General features: G+C 42.6%; 1 long non-coding RNA gene across 1 annotated transcript in view; it reads left to right on the plus strand.

The window, feature by feature from the left end:
* The first annotated feature begins 943 nt into the window (after window positions 1-943).
* Window positions 944-13,635, plus strand: part of LOC148110659 (uncharacterized) — a 29,185-nt gene continuing 16,493 nt past the window's right edge. Inside the window, exons 1-2 of the long non-coding RNA XR_015722527.1 lie at window positions 944-3,111; window positions 7,977-8,386. This is a non-coding gene — a long non-coding RNA (uncharacterized LOC148110659). The remainder of the gene's footprint in view (window positions 3,112-7,976; window positions 8,387-13,635) is intronic.

A 13,635-nucleotide genomic window follows, 5' to 3' on the forward strand; every position in this document is an offset into this window, starting at 1 on the left:
GAGCTGAAAGCAGGCCACCTCACTATTTAGCTGTATACTCTGTGTTAGTCTTCTAATGTTGCTGCATAATATATTACTACAAAAAGCCACTCAAAGCAACAATCCAGTTATTAGCTCCTACTTCCATAGGTCGGAAGTCTGTGTGAGCTCTACAGCAGTTTCCACACAACAAGGCCAAAATCAAGGGTTGACCAGCTGACTTTTGTCTGGGGGACCTGGGGAAGAATCTGCTTCTAAGCTCGTTTACGTTGTTGGCAAAATTTGTTTCTCATGGTTGCAAGACTGAGGTCCAATTTCCTTGCTGGTTATTGGTGAGGGGAAGCTCTTAGTTCCTTAATGTTGTCCACATCCTTTCCTTCTTCATGCCAGCAATGGTGTGTCAAATCCTCTTTATGTTCTGAATCTCTGATTTCTTCTTTTGAAGCTAGCTAGAGAAAACTCTGCTTTTAAAGGGTTCATCTATTGGGTCAGACCCACCCAGATAACCTTCATATGTCAAGGTCAACTGACTTGGGATTTTAATTACATCTGCAAAATTCTTTCTTAGCACTACCTAGACTCATGTTTGAATGAATAACCAGGAGGCAAGAATCTTGAGGAGCCCTGTTTTGAATTTTGTCTACCACATATTCTAACACGATTAAGCAAGTTACCTAATTCCCATAGGCCTGAGGTTTTTTAGAATCCTACTCTGATAGGTTTGATGACTAGACCTACCAAGGAATTATACTTACTATAACTTCACAGCACCAGCCAATTAAAAATAAAACAAAACAAAAAACCCTCTCAGACTGGGTCTACAAGATATCTACACATACAAATGAAAAAGTGTCAGATTTAATTATTATTAGTTTAGCTCACCGGTATTTCCCCAGCCCTTACAATAGCATCCAGCACTAAGTAGGTCCTCATTAAATATAGTGTTTGCTGAATGAATGCATGTAAAGCACTAATCAGAGCCCTTTAGTTAAGTCTTTATCAGATGCTTACTTCACACAATCCATTTGTGCCAAGTTCAGTGAAGAATACAAAGACTCTTAAAGCTCCATCTTCTCCGATGATGATTAATTTTATGTGTCAACTTAGCCAAGCTTCGTTGCCTCCTTGTTTGGTCAGACACCAGTCTAAAAGGTTGCTGAAAGTGAAAGTATTTTTTAGATGTGATTAACATTTGAATCAGGAAACACTGAGAAAAGCAGATTACGCTCCATGATGTGGGTGGGTCTCATCTAATCAGTTGAAGGCCTTAAGAGAAAAGACTGAAGTCCTGGAAGGAAGACAGAGTTCTATTGCTAGGCTGCTTTCAGACTCGACACTACAAATAAAGACACACAGAGAGAGAGAGAGAGAGAGAGAGAGACTGTAATATCAACTCTGCAGAGTTTGCCCTGCGAGTTTGGACTTGTTAGCCCCACAAGTTACAGCAGCCAATTCTTTAAAATATCTCTTTCTATGTATCTATATCTTTACCTATATCTATATATCTGTATCTACACAGACATATCCTGTTGGTTCTATTTCTCTGGAGAACCCTGACTAATACCACCACCTTTAAGAGATTAGAATAACATTGGGAAGATTAAAATGTGTACAATGGAAAACAATGAATAGCAGGAGATTACTCACAAATGGAGAGGAATAGACTGTATTGGATTTAATGAAGATGCATGATCAAAGGAGGCTTTATGAGCAAAGTGGGGCTTAACCTGGAGCTTAAATAATAGATGAGAATAGGTAGAAAACAGAAAACATAAGCAGACCTGGGTTGGTGGGCAGAGAGTGTTGTGTCGTGTTTACAAGGAGGAGAACAGCCCAGCTAAAGATTCCTAAAGGGTAGGCTCTTGGCTCTCCAGCTTCATTCCCACTTCAGAGCCACTGCAGTTGTCCCCTCTGCCCAGAAGGGCCTTGCTTCAGGTCTTCATATGCCGGAGCCTCTTGTCTCAGACATTGGCCCAGCTGTAGTCTTCTCAGAGAGGCCTTCCCTAACCACCAGCTCAAACAGGGCCTCTTCCAAACCTGTCCTATTACCCTGATTTACTTTCTCTAGAGCAGTAACCAATGTGCAGAATTATTCCTATTTTTTTCCTCCTCAGTTGCCTGTTTCCCCCACTAGAACGTGAGTCTAAGTCCCATGAGAGCAGGATTCATTCCCTCACGGGATTTGCTCACCTCTTTGTCTCCAGCACCTTGAACTATAAACATGAACTGAATGAATAAAAGTTGACTTTAGGACTTGGTATGTCCTTGCTGAGTCACCAAAAGCAGAAAAGAGACCAAGAAAAACAAAGAGGGCCATTCACAAGGTACAGCAGAGATGCCTACGGCCATCATGTCCGGTCCCAGAGACTTGCTCTTTGTCTTCTTTCCCTTTCTCTCCAAAGCAGCTGCCTCTCAGTTGCACCGCTGAGGTAACAGGCTTGCTGGATAAAGAGCCCCACCACGTCAGTTTCAAACCAAACTGCTCTCCCAAAGATGAAACCTTGTGCTTCCCTCCTCAGGTTTCCTTCCCTCTTACAGGAGAAATGGCGGGCTGTCTAGAATGAGCTTTCTGTTTCCCTGGCCTCGCTTCAGTTGGCTGTCCTTTATCACCGACTGTTGTTTGGTTTTTATTTTCTGTAAATAGAGTTTTACTGGAACATAGCTATGCCCATTCGTTACCAGTCATTATGGCTGCTTTCACACTGCGATAGCAGAGTTGAGAAGTTTTGACAGACAGTATCACCTGCAAAGCCGCAAGTGTTTACTATATGTTTATAGAAGGAGATTCTGAGAAAAAAAGTTGACAGAAAACTTTGCAGAACAAGTTGGCAAAACTCGGAAGATTAATCAACGAAGGAGTTAAAGTTGAGGAGGCTTTACTGCATATGTTTATCACCAACTCTTCATTTTTCCCTTTCTGCTTTGACAGATGTGTTCCATTTCCATTCAGAGATTTCTTTCTTCACTTGTTCTCCTCGCCCCTTCCTAGGTGACCTTTCCCTGCGTCCCACACCCTTCACATGGCTGTCAAAAGGATCCTCATGAAGCCACATCTCGTGGCTTTCTTGCTCTGACACCTTCACTGGCTCCTCGAACTCAAATCCCTGAGTGTGGCATTCAAGGCCCCTCGTGGTAAGCAAGGTTAACTTTCGTCTTCAATCTGCTTTCTTCTGCCTCCCAGGCTTACACTGGTCTCAAGATATAGAGGATATAAGTCATCACCTGCAATTTTGATGGAGCGAAGCTGTTGGCCTGCAGCTGTGACAGTGAGACGTGTGATCACAGGGAATCTGGTGTAAAGGCATGTGGCTGAGCAAAGTCCACCACGTCAGTGTTACTGTTCCATGACCAGCTAAGCCACCCTGGAGGGAGTCTGAGTCCGTTGACTTCTTCCTGTAAATTCTTCTTGGCAGTCTGTCCATTTGAGGGTGGGTGTGTGACTGCATTGCTGAGAATACAAAGCCTTTCGAATCAGGCGTTTGGGATTTCTGAACTATCGGTTATCTTATATCAGCCTGAGCCCCCTGTCCCCTGCGTTAGAATGGGTAACTGGAAGCCGAGTGTTGAAGTGGCACGAGGTGAGAAATTCATTCAACAAACGTTGAGCAAATACTTAAGTACTTAATTATGTTACGGAGAGCAGCAGAGAATGCCACTTTGGTGTATTGATTATATTGAGCTAGAAGAGCTTAAAAAAACAACAGACACAGGGGCGCCTGGGTGACTCAGTCGGTTAAGTGTCTGCCTTCAGCTCAGGTCATGATCTCAGAGGCCTGGCATAGAGCCCTGCTTCGCATCGGGCTCCCTTCTCGGCGGGGAGCCTGCTTCTCCCTCTCCTCTTCGCTGGTGCTCTCTCTCTCTGTCTGTCTCTCTCTCTCCCCAGTAAATAAATAAAATCTTTAAAACACGACAGACACAGGAAGAGAGCACTCTGACTTTCCCTTCCCTTCCTGAAAGCAGGAAATCAAATGCCCGTGTGGAAGACGCCTTCCCTATACCAGAAGGAAAAGAACATTCTTATCACCAGAAATGGGGAGTTGAAGCCAAGAGAAATATGTACAGCAGACCTTGTCAAAACCTTATCTTCCTGTCGCCTTCCCCTATATTTTTGTTACTTTGCCACGATTGCTACTCTTTGTTTAACCTAGTACATAAACACCTTGGCCTAACTGCTTTTTGGGTCTTCATTTTCCTGTTAAGATTCCCACGGAGATATTTAAGTAATAAAAGTTGTATGCCTTTCTCCTGTTCGTCTGTCTTCTATCAACTGAATTCTTAGGTCCAGCCAGAGACCCTAAGACGGTATAGGTAACGTTCTGCCTCTTCTACACTAAGTTGAGAGGCTCATGGTATAAGAGGGGAATAAAAACACTTACATACTATTATTTCAGAACAAGAGCTGCTATAATAAAGCCCTGTGCAGTATCATCCACAGGGAGGGAGCGGAGAGATAGTGTGTCTCTCACAGGCTAAAGAGGACAGGGAAGGCTTCATGGAGGAGGTGCCAGGACACAGAGGGTATGCATTTGAGGCAAGGCTAGAAAGGGAAATAGGTTTTCCAGATTTCGACTGTATTAGCAGTATAATTTGAGTAATATTTTAAAACTTCACGACAGAACACATTTTTTAGTCCATTACTTTGGTCGTCCCAAAGGATCACTGCATGCTTTTCTATTCCTTTGATCTGAGTGTCAACAGAAGTTTGCAAGCAACAGTGAAAAGAACAGTTGCAGGGTATCAGGGTATCAGGATGGAGTTTTGACTTCGAGGCTTCCAGGCTGTGCTGAAAATGGCAGGCTTGAAAGGTGGTAGCTGCACTTTTGCTAAAGCTGTGAGACAGAAGCAGAAGGAATCATGGCAGGGGGAATGGAAGGGAAGAGCCCAGAGCACACCTCATGCTAGAGAGTTGTGGGATGGGAGCCAGAGTCATTCAGGGAATTTTTAAACAGCAGATCCATCATGATGTTTCTGGAAGAGCACATAATTCAACTGAGAGAGCTCATACACTTATAAATTATAAGGCTGTGATTAGCCACATGGACAAGGAGCTAGAGGAAAGGTGCCTTCTAGAGATTGGCTGCGTAACTCCGTGTAACAGAATGCCTCCTGGTTCATTTGCAGGACTTAGGGCAAAGAGTAAGAACAAGTGCACATCTTGGGATGCCTAGGTGGCTCAGTCAGTTAAGCATCTGCCTACAGTTCAGGTCATGATGGCAGGGTCGTGGGATCGACTACCGCATCGGGCTCCTTGCTGGGCGGGAAGCCTGCTTCTCCCTCTGCTGCCGCTCCCCTGCTTGTGCTCTCTGACAAATAAGTAAATAAAATCTTTTAAAAAAAGATTTTATTTACTTATTTGACAGAGAGACAGCCAGCGAGAGACGGAACACGAGCAGAGGGAGTGGGAGAGGAAGAAGCAGGCTCCCAGTGGAGGAGCCTGATGTGGGGCTCGATCCCAGAACGCCGGGATCACGCCCTGAGCCGAAGGCAGACGCTTAACAACTGCGCTACCCAGGCGCCCCATAAGTAAATAAAATCTTAAAAAAAAGAGCAAGAGCACATCAGACATGGCATTCTGGGTCAAGCCAATTTTGTCGTCAAAGGACAACATCAGGAGTAACTGCCCCTAAGATTATTGTCTCGGGTGGTAGAGGTATTCTGTACATTCCTAACTTCTCCCTGTAAATGTCAACCTTAAAGTACTGAATAAAAGAAGTAAGCATTTAACCCATTTTTGATAGCCTCCCCAAACTGCTTTTCAAAAGGGTTGGCGTATTAGTTCATGGGGCCACCAGCAGTGTGTACGCACACCAGACTGACCACAGCCTCAACCGCACTTAGCAAAAGTAAGTTATTGAGTGAATAATTGATGGTTAAGTATATTTAAAACAGTACCTCAACATTGGCTTAAAACACACTTCTTTGATTACAGGAGTTACTTCCTTAGGCCGGCACAAAGCCACTAACAGGTTTTCAAGAGGGGACAAGGGCATTTCCATTTGAATAGGGTGCCTGTTTAATGATTTCTCCCTTTCCTTCATCCTCCAGAGGAATCAACACATCCAGTCACTGAATTCTTTTTTTTTCTTTTAATTCCAATTCATTAACATACTAATACTAATACTACACTTAGTATTAATGTCAGGTATACAATTTAGTGATGCAAGGCTTCCATACAACACCTGGTGCTCTTCATAGCCAGTGCCCTCCTTCACCCCCATCACCTGTTTAACCCCCTCCCGCCCTCCTCTCTGGTGACCATCCGTTTGTTCTTTATAGTTGAGTCTGTTTCTTGGTTTGCCTCTCTTTTTTCCCTATGATAGTTTGTTTTGTTGCTTAAATTCCATCTATGAGTGAAATCATATGGTATTTGTTTTTCTCTGACTGACTTATTTCACTTAGCAAAATTCTCTCTAGCTCCATCTGTGTTGTTGCAAATGGCAAGATTTCATTGTTTTTATGGCTAAGTAATATTCCATTGTGATATATATATATATATATAGAGAGAGAGAGAGAGAGAGAGAGAGAGTGAGAGTAATATTCCATTGTGATATATATATACATATATATCACATTTTTATCCATCCATCAATCGGTGGACACTTGGGATGTTTCCAAAATTTGGCTATTGTAGATAATGCTGCTATAAACATTGGGGTGCATGTATCCCTTCGAATTAGTATTTTCATATTCTTTGGGTAAATACCTAGTAGTGCAATTGCTGGATCATAGGGTAGGTCTATTTTTAACTTTTTGAGGAACCTCCATACTGTTTTCCAGAGTGGCTCATTGAGTGCTTTTTATTCTTTATTTCAAAGGGCTCTTTTACCTGTGTATCCCATTTTTTAAAAATTCCTATTACTACCATCAGTACAGTCCATGTCTTTAAAACTGAAATTCTGTGCTACCACAAGTGTCTCCCCCAGGTCTCCAGTCTTTCCCATGGTAACAATCATAACTCATTACTGAGGAGCTACTGTGAGTTAGACTGCTAGGAGTTTTATAGACTTTCTCTCCCAAGGCAACCCCATAAGGCAGATACGATTAACTCCATTTTATAGATAAGGAAACTGAGATACAGAAAATTAAGATAATCACCACGCTTCACAACCACTAAGCAGAAGAGCAGGAGTTTTTTTTTGTGTGTGTGTTTTTAAGATTTTATTTATTTACTTGAGATAGAGCAAAAGCGAGAGCTAGAGCAAGAGAGCGAGAGCGAGAGCAAGAAGCAGACTCCCCACTGAGCAGGGAGCCCAACTCGGGGCTCGATCCCAGGACCCTGAGATCATGACCTGAGCTAAAGGCAAATGCTTAACTGACTGAGCCACCTAGGCACCCCAGAAGAGCAGAAGTTTTAACCTGAGTCTGATTCCAAACCCCATGTCCACATTGGGACACTTTTCTCAGAAGTCCTTAACCCATTGTATGCATTTCTGTACTTGTTATACGAGTCAGCATCTCTGAGTTCCAGACCCACCCTTGCTCTGCTGTGTGGTGCTGGGGCTGGGAATTCTGCAAACCGTATTCTGCTTGGCCAGCTAGCCCTGTGTTGGGCTCCGAAGGAGAACCCAAGGCTGGATGAGGGAGGAGGGACTTTCTCCCTCCCCCTGAAGTCCCTGTGAGCACCAGCCTCGTGGTTCTTCTCCACTGTGGCAGCAGCAGACCCTTCCCATGACGGCAGCTAAAGTCATTTGGTAGTTTTCCCAACACTTACAGAAAGAGTTTATCCCATCCCCCCCCGAGACTCCAGCATCAGCCAGAAAACCCCCCTTTTGTGAGGTTGGGGTCCTAGTCCCACAGAGGCCCTCTTCCCAACTCAGAGACCCCAAGCAGTGTCCCCTCCTCAAAGTCTGACCTTTGGATCCTCAGAGCGGCTTCTCTTCATTTTCTAAGATTTAACGACCCCAACCTCTTGCACTTGCTCCTTTAACCCTGGGGTGGTAGCGATTCCTGCTATGACTAACTCCATAATACCTTAGAGTTCTCTTTTACTTTTTTAGGTACTCAGTGGACAACTTTACACCTTTTAATTCTGGAGAAGCTCTGACTGGGGAGAACTTACTCTAGGAAGCAAGTGAACCTGAATGATACAAGGAGGAAGCCTGAGCATTGGTTCTCCCGGGTCCCCACCTCAGGGCCAAAGCAAGCATCTCCCAGGGCCTGAGAATATCCGCTGCTGATGTCTCAGAGCTGTGTGCCCCAGGGAAAGTGCCTTCAGCTGCAGGGAACTACCATGCCTAAGACTCCATCACTTACTAGAGGTGGCTTATGGCCAATGACTGGCTGAATGAGGGGATGTAAAGGCCCGCCCACCTTGCCTCTCTATAGGATCAGCAGAATCTTCTGGATCTACCTCATCGTGGGACGCTTTCTCCCTCTGCTCCATCCTTCTTTCCTCAGTTTCTTCAAGGTATGTCTCCTTAGAGTACTTCCAATAAAACTTCTGGGGGCAACTGTCCGTCCCAGTTTTTCTTCCAGGTATCCCCATATGCCAACCTAAATTAATGATGCCTGGCTCTAGGGTCTGTAGGAATTCAGGTTGGCACCATGATTGAGCTTGGAGTGGTGGAGGGCACATACTGAGAAAAAACTATAGCTGTATGGACAGTTCATAATTGCATTGCCATAAACCATAAACCCAAAGCGAAACAAAAACAGGGTATAGGATTACAATTCCTAAAAAATACCCAGTGCATGGAGGGTGTGGGGTGTCACACTCCGCACTGGGGTATTTCTATTGTCCTGCATTTTCACCTACCTTTCAGCTTTAAGAAGTCAAATTGCTTGCTGCCCAGAGGCCAGTCCAGAATGCACATGCCAAATTGGCACTGCAAAGCAGCACATCTTATTTTTCTTTTCCACTGCTGATAGTTCTATAAATAAAAGGGAAAACAATGTATGAGACTGCAATTTATTTTCAATTCACATTATATAGAAAAACATTAACTTCTGGTGAGAGGGAATCATTTTAAATTATTAAAAGCCTAAAAATGCTAATGAACAAAGTAGTCATCTCCCATAACATTATGTATTTTAGAAAGTGCTACTTGAGTTTTTCAAGGCCTTATTCATGGACTGATTTTCTTAGTCTGCAAATAAATGTAAGTGTTCATAAATGCCATTAAAATTATATCCTACAGTTTCAAAGTGATATCCAATTAGTTTTTAATGAAAGGAAATTTATACAAAGAGGATAAAAAAATTCTTCAGTTAATAGTATGGCCAAGAGCTCAGCAATGAATAAAGCCTCTTTGGGACACTTTCCATCCAAGAGAATGGGCTATTTTTATCTTATTATATTTTATTTTACTTATTTCTTATTTTTAACAAAGATTTATTTATTTATTTATTTGAGAGAGAGAAAGAGTGAGAGCATATGCATACAGGACTAGGGGGAGGGGCAGAGGGAGAGAATCTTCAAGGAGATTCTCTGTTGAGCACAGAGCCTGATGCCGGGCTCAATCTCATGACCCATGAGACCATGACCCAAAACAAAACCAAGAGTCAGACACTCAACCGACTGAGCCACTCAGGTGCCCCTAGTTTATTTTATTTTATTTTATTTTATTTTATTTTATTTTATTTTATTTTATTTTATTTATTTTTTTTTTTTTAAAGATTTTATTTATTTATCTGACAGAGATAGAGACAGCCAGCGAGAGGGGGAATACAAGCAGGGGGAGTGGGAGAGGAAGAAGCAGGCTCATAGCGGAGGAGCCTGATGTGGGGCTCGATCCCATAACGCCGGGATCACGCCCTGAGCCAAAGGCAGACGCTTAACCGCTGTGCCACCCAGGCGCCCCCCCTAGTTTATTTTAAATATCATTATAAGTTATAACTACATTTTGTTTCAGAGAGATAAACGCTTATAGCAAATAAATATCTGGCTAAAAGAAGTTTGATTATCTGACCAAATTTAGGATGAGGAATATTTAAAATATCACTTAAAATGAAGGACTTATTGGGACAAAGACTCAACTAAATCCCAGGTATAATGATAAATTCCATGCTTTAACCTGATGTACTATTGCTGGAGTCTTCCTTACGGCCTTAAAATAGTTCTATGAAACGGTCTAATCTCAGGGGGCCTGGCTGGCTTAGTCAGTAGATCATGTGACTTTGGAGCTTGGGGTTGTAAGTTTGAGCTCCATGTTGGGTGTGGAGATTACTGAAAAATAAAATCTTAAAAAAAAGAGACAGTCTAGTCTGCATATTTTTTATAAAATCTGCATTTTTAGGGACACCTGTGTGGTTCAGTTGGGTAAACATCCAACTCTTGATTTTGGCTCAGGTCATGATGTCAGGGTGGTGAGATCGAGCCCCAACATGAGCTCCACACTGAATGTGGAGCCTGCTTAAGATTCTCTCTCTCCCTCTCCCTCTGCCCCACCCACCCACCCCCCACCACACGCGTGTGTGCGCACATGTGGGTGCTAGTTTTAAAAAAAAAATTCTGCATTTTATTGGGATATATTTTATGTGTGCTTATTTATACCAGTGCCCTGGAGCTTTCCATTTTAAATTTGATTGTAAATCTCCTCCTAGTAATAGTTTCTTGATTTTCTTCTTCTCCATTGTTTTCCATTTTTTCTTCGCAATAACCTCTTACTCCCTTGCCCTTGTGGACAGTACAGATAAGAAGACATTCTGAATAAAGGGCTGGAGGAGGAAGGAGCCCAGGCAGAGGCACAGTGGCTGGTGGAGTATTTTTCCTGCCATTCGGTGTCTTCACTACCATTGAGAAAGGTGTGGAAAGGCAGCTATTCTTTCAGAATAACAAACTAAGAAGGCTGAATACATATTAGCATAGTTTCATGTTTTAACCACAGGAACCAAAGCTTCATATTTTAACTATAGTTCCATATTTTAGCCCAGTGAAAACTGAATTTATATACAAACACAAGATTAATATGATTACTTGTTAATAGGCCCCATAGCAACTTAATTAAAGTAATATGATTACTTGTTAAAATGCTACATAGCAACTAGGCCTCCTTAGCAACCTACTAAGTAGTACATGTAAGTAACTTGTTTGAACGGTGTTGATTCTTTGAACTATGTTTAAGACCCTCTCATAATATTTTTGTATATATGGGTATACTTGCACGGGTCTGTATTTATACTACTCTTCAGTCTACAGTAAATTTGAAGAGCCTTTCCAGAATCATATACACAATGGAAGAGGGAGGTTGAATTAAACAAACAAACAGTGTCTGGCATTTGCTGGCTGATAGCAACCAGCCTCCTCTATATGGGCATATGGGTATAATACATGAGTATTTGGGCATAATAATATCTATGTGGTGTTGGGAGTTAAATGATGCAGTACATGCTAGGTGTTCAATAAATGATAGCTATTATTATACTCAACCAAGAAATAAAAATTCACAGCACATCCCCCCAAGGCCCAGGGATTACACCGGTGGAAGGACTATGACCAACCGGAGGGATAGGGTCTCTTGGTTACTCTGGTCGTTATCCTAAGGCCCTTGCACTGGAAAGCCAAGTAGAATTTGGGGATGAGCACTATAGTATGACAATGAGTATGACATGAAGCCAATGAGTATGACATGAAGCTTTTCTAATATTTTATCCATGTCTCAGGATACAGCTACACACATTTGGAAGACAGATTGTCAAAATCCCCTGCGACTACACAGCAGGGTAGTTTTGGTTCATTATTTCCATGGCAAAACATCTTATTTGTAGATATTTATTTATATGCGTCTTTGCTGGAGAGCTGTGGATGCTAGCAGAATGAGGAGGAGAGGGAATACTCAGCACTGATGCACTCTTGTTTGTTTTTCTTGCTGTCATAGTATAAATTGCTAAGGAAGAAAGATAAAGATGCACTTCCAAGAAGAGTATCTTACTTTTTCAGGTGTGGTATAGGACAACAACAGGTCACAGAGTATTCAGGTAATTAGGAAGATCTTTATCCACAGGGAGCATACCTTTATGATGCATATTGCAATGATGATTGCTTAGCCCTCCAATATTCGCTCCCCTCTTATCATCATGGTGTTTTTAAGAATGTCTTTTGTAAAATGTATAGGATGTAATCAAGTTCATGAGAAGAACTTTTAGAAATATCAATATTTTAGAGAAAATTCTCAGAAAAAGAAAACTCCTAGAGAGAACTGAGAAGTGGCAGGCCTGCTAAGCAGCCCATTCCAGCGTTTAGGAACTAGTGCACATGCCACCCACAAGGAGATATTCCCTCTTCCTCTCCTGCCTGCTGGGGTAATCACTAGGCTTCAAGTCTAGTATGCTCCACTGTGGACATATTATACCTGAAAAGGGAAGAATGAAATTATACCTTGTTGAAGCTGCAAGAATTAGCTAGCATATATACTGGCAGCTGCCAGGGTGCTTGATTAAAGAAGCTAGAAAATAAGACTGGGCAAGCAAGAATTCAGTGGCTTGGGACGTTTCTCAGTGGCACAAGGGTGGTTCTTAGACAGCCAGAGAAAGTGGTGGTTCATCCTTAGAGAAGTTGAAATGCCCACGTGGCCATAGCAGATGGTGGCAGAAGGGATTTAAAGGCTAGGAAGGTAAGCATGTTGACAAGTACATATTATGTGAAGCCAGAGGACCCACCAGAGGATTATGTTCTACAGGAGGGCCTAGAAGTCACACCATTTACCAAACTATCAGAAATGTGCTAATGAGATAGGTACCAGTCTCACCAAGAAGATGAGTCCTGACTCTTCTCTGTAGGCCAGGGCTGATGGTGGGCGATGCAGTTACAGGACGGGGCTCCTCAGGAGCAGTGGGGATGCTGGGATTCTGAAACAATAGAGGCCAGCTGGTGGCCCTTAGCTGCCAGAAGCCAGGGAAAATAATTATGGTAATAACTGATAAATATGGAGATACAGCTAAGGAGACTTAATCAACAAGGGAGTTGTGGAGATGATTAAGAGAACAGGGCATCCTTAGGGACAGGATAAATGGGAAACCAACAAAGGTGTTGCCTCATACAATCAGAAGAAAGCAAGAATGGGTGAACAGAAGGCTGAGGGCAGTTCCCCCAATAAAAAGTTGTGACCCCTTGCTCAGTTCCTAAGCCAATCGGCCTATGCCAGTTTTCAGACCCCAAATCTGTTGATTGAAAATGTAAATAGGTCCCCAGGAAAAATGTATTGTAGAGATTCTTCTAGTTCTTCCCCAAAGGACCTTCAGCCATTTACTCAGAGAAAGGAGAATGTCCAGACATTTTGGGGGATTACTGGGCATAGGAAGTTAACCTGGGAACCTAAAGTGTCATTGTGACCCTTCTGTTACAATGGTGGCATAGCCAGACCCATCAGAATGCAATCAACATGGAAGGAGCATTGAATAACTGAGTAGACAAAATGACTTGACCTTAGTCAGCCTTTATCGTCAGGAACTGGCACAATGGGCAGATGAACAGAGTGATAGTGGTGTCAGAGATAGAGTTTATACATGAACTCAAGAACATGGAGTCCTACTTACCAAGGCCTATCTAACTACTACTGCTTCTGAATGTCCAGCCTGTCAGCAACAGAGAGTGATATTGAGCTCACAATATGGCACTATTCTTTGAGAGACCAATTTGCCACTCAGTTTAATGTGTGCTACACTGGGCCAATGATTCGTTCTTACAAAAAAAGAAGTTTATAACAGTTATGAATTTGC

The sequence above is a fragment of the Ursus americanus genome, chromosome 2 (assembly GCF_024610735.1).
Source record: "Ursus americanus isolate L20-20 chromosome 2, mUrsAme1.1.p, whole genome shotgun sequence".
NCBI classification, from domain to species: Eukaryota; Metazoa; Chordata; class Mammalia; order Carnivora; family Ursidae; genus Ursus; species Ursus americanus.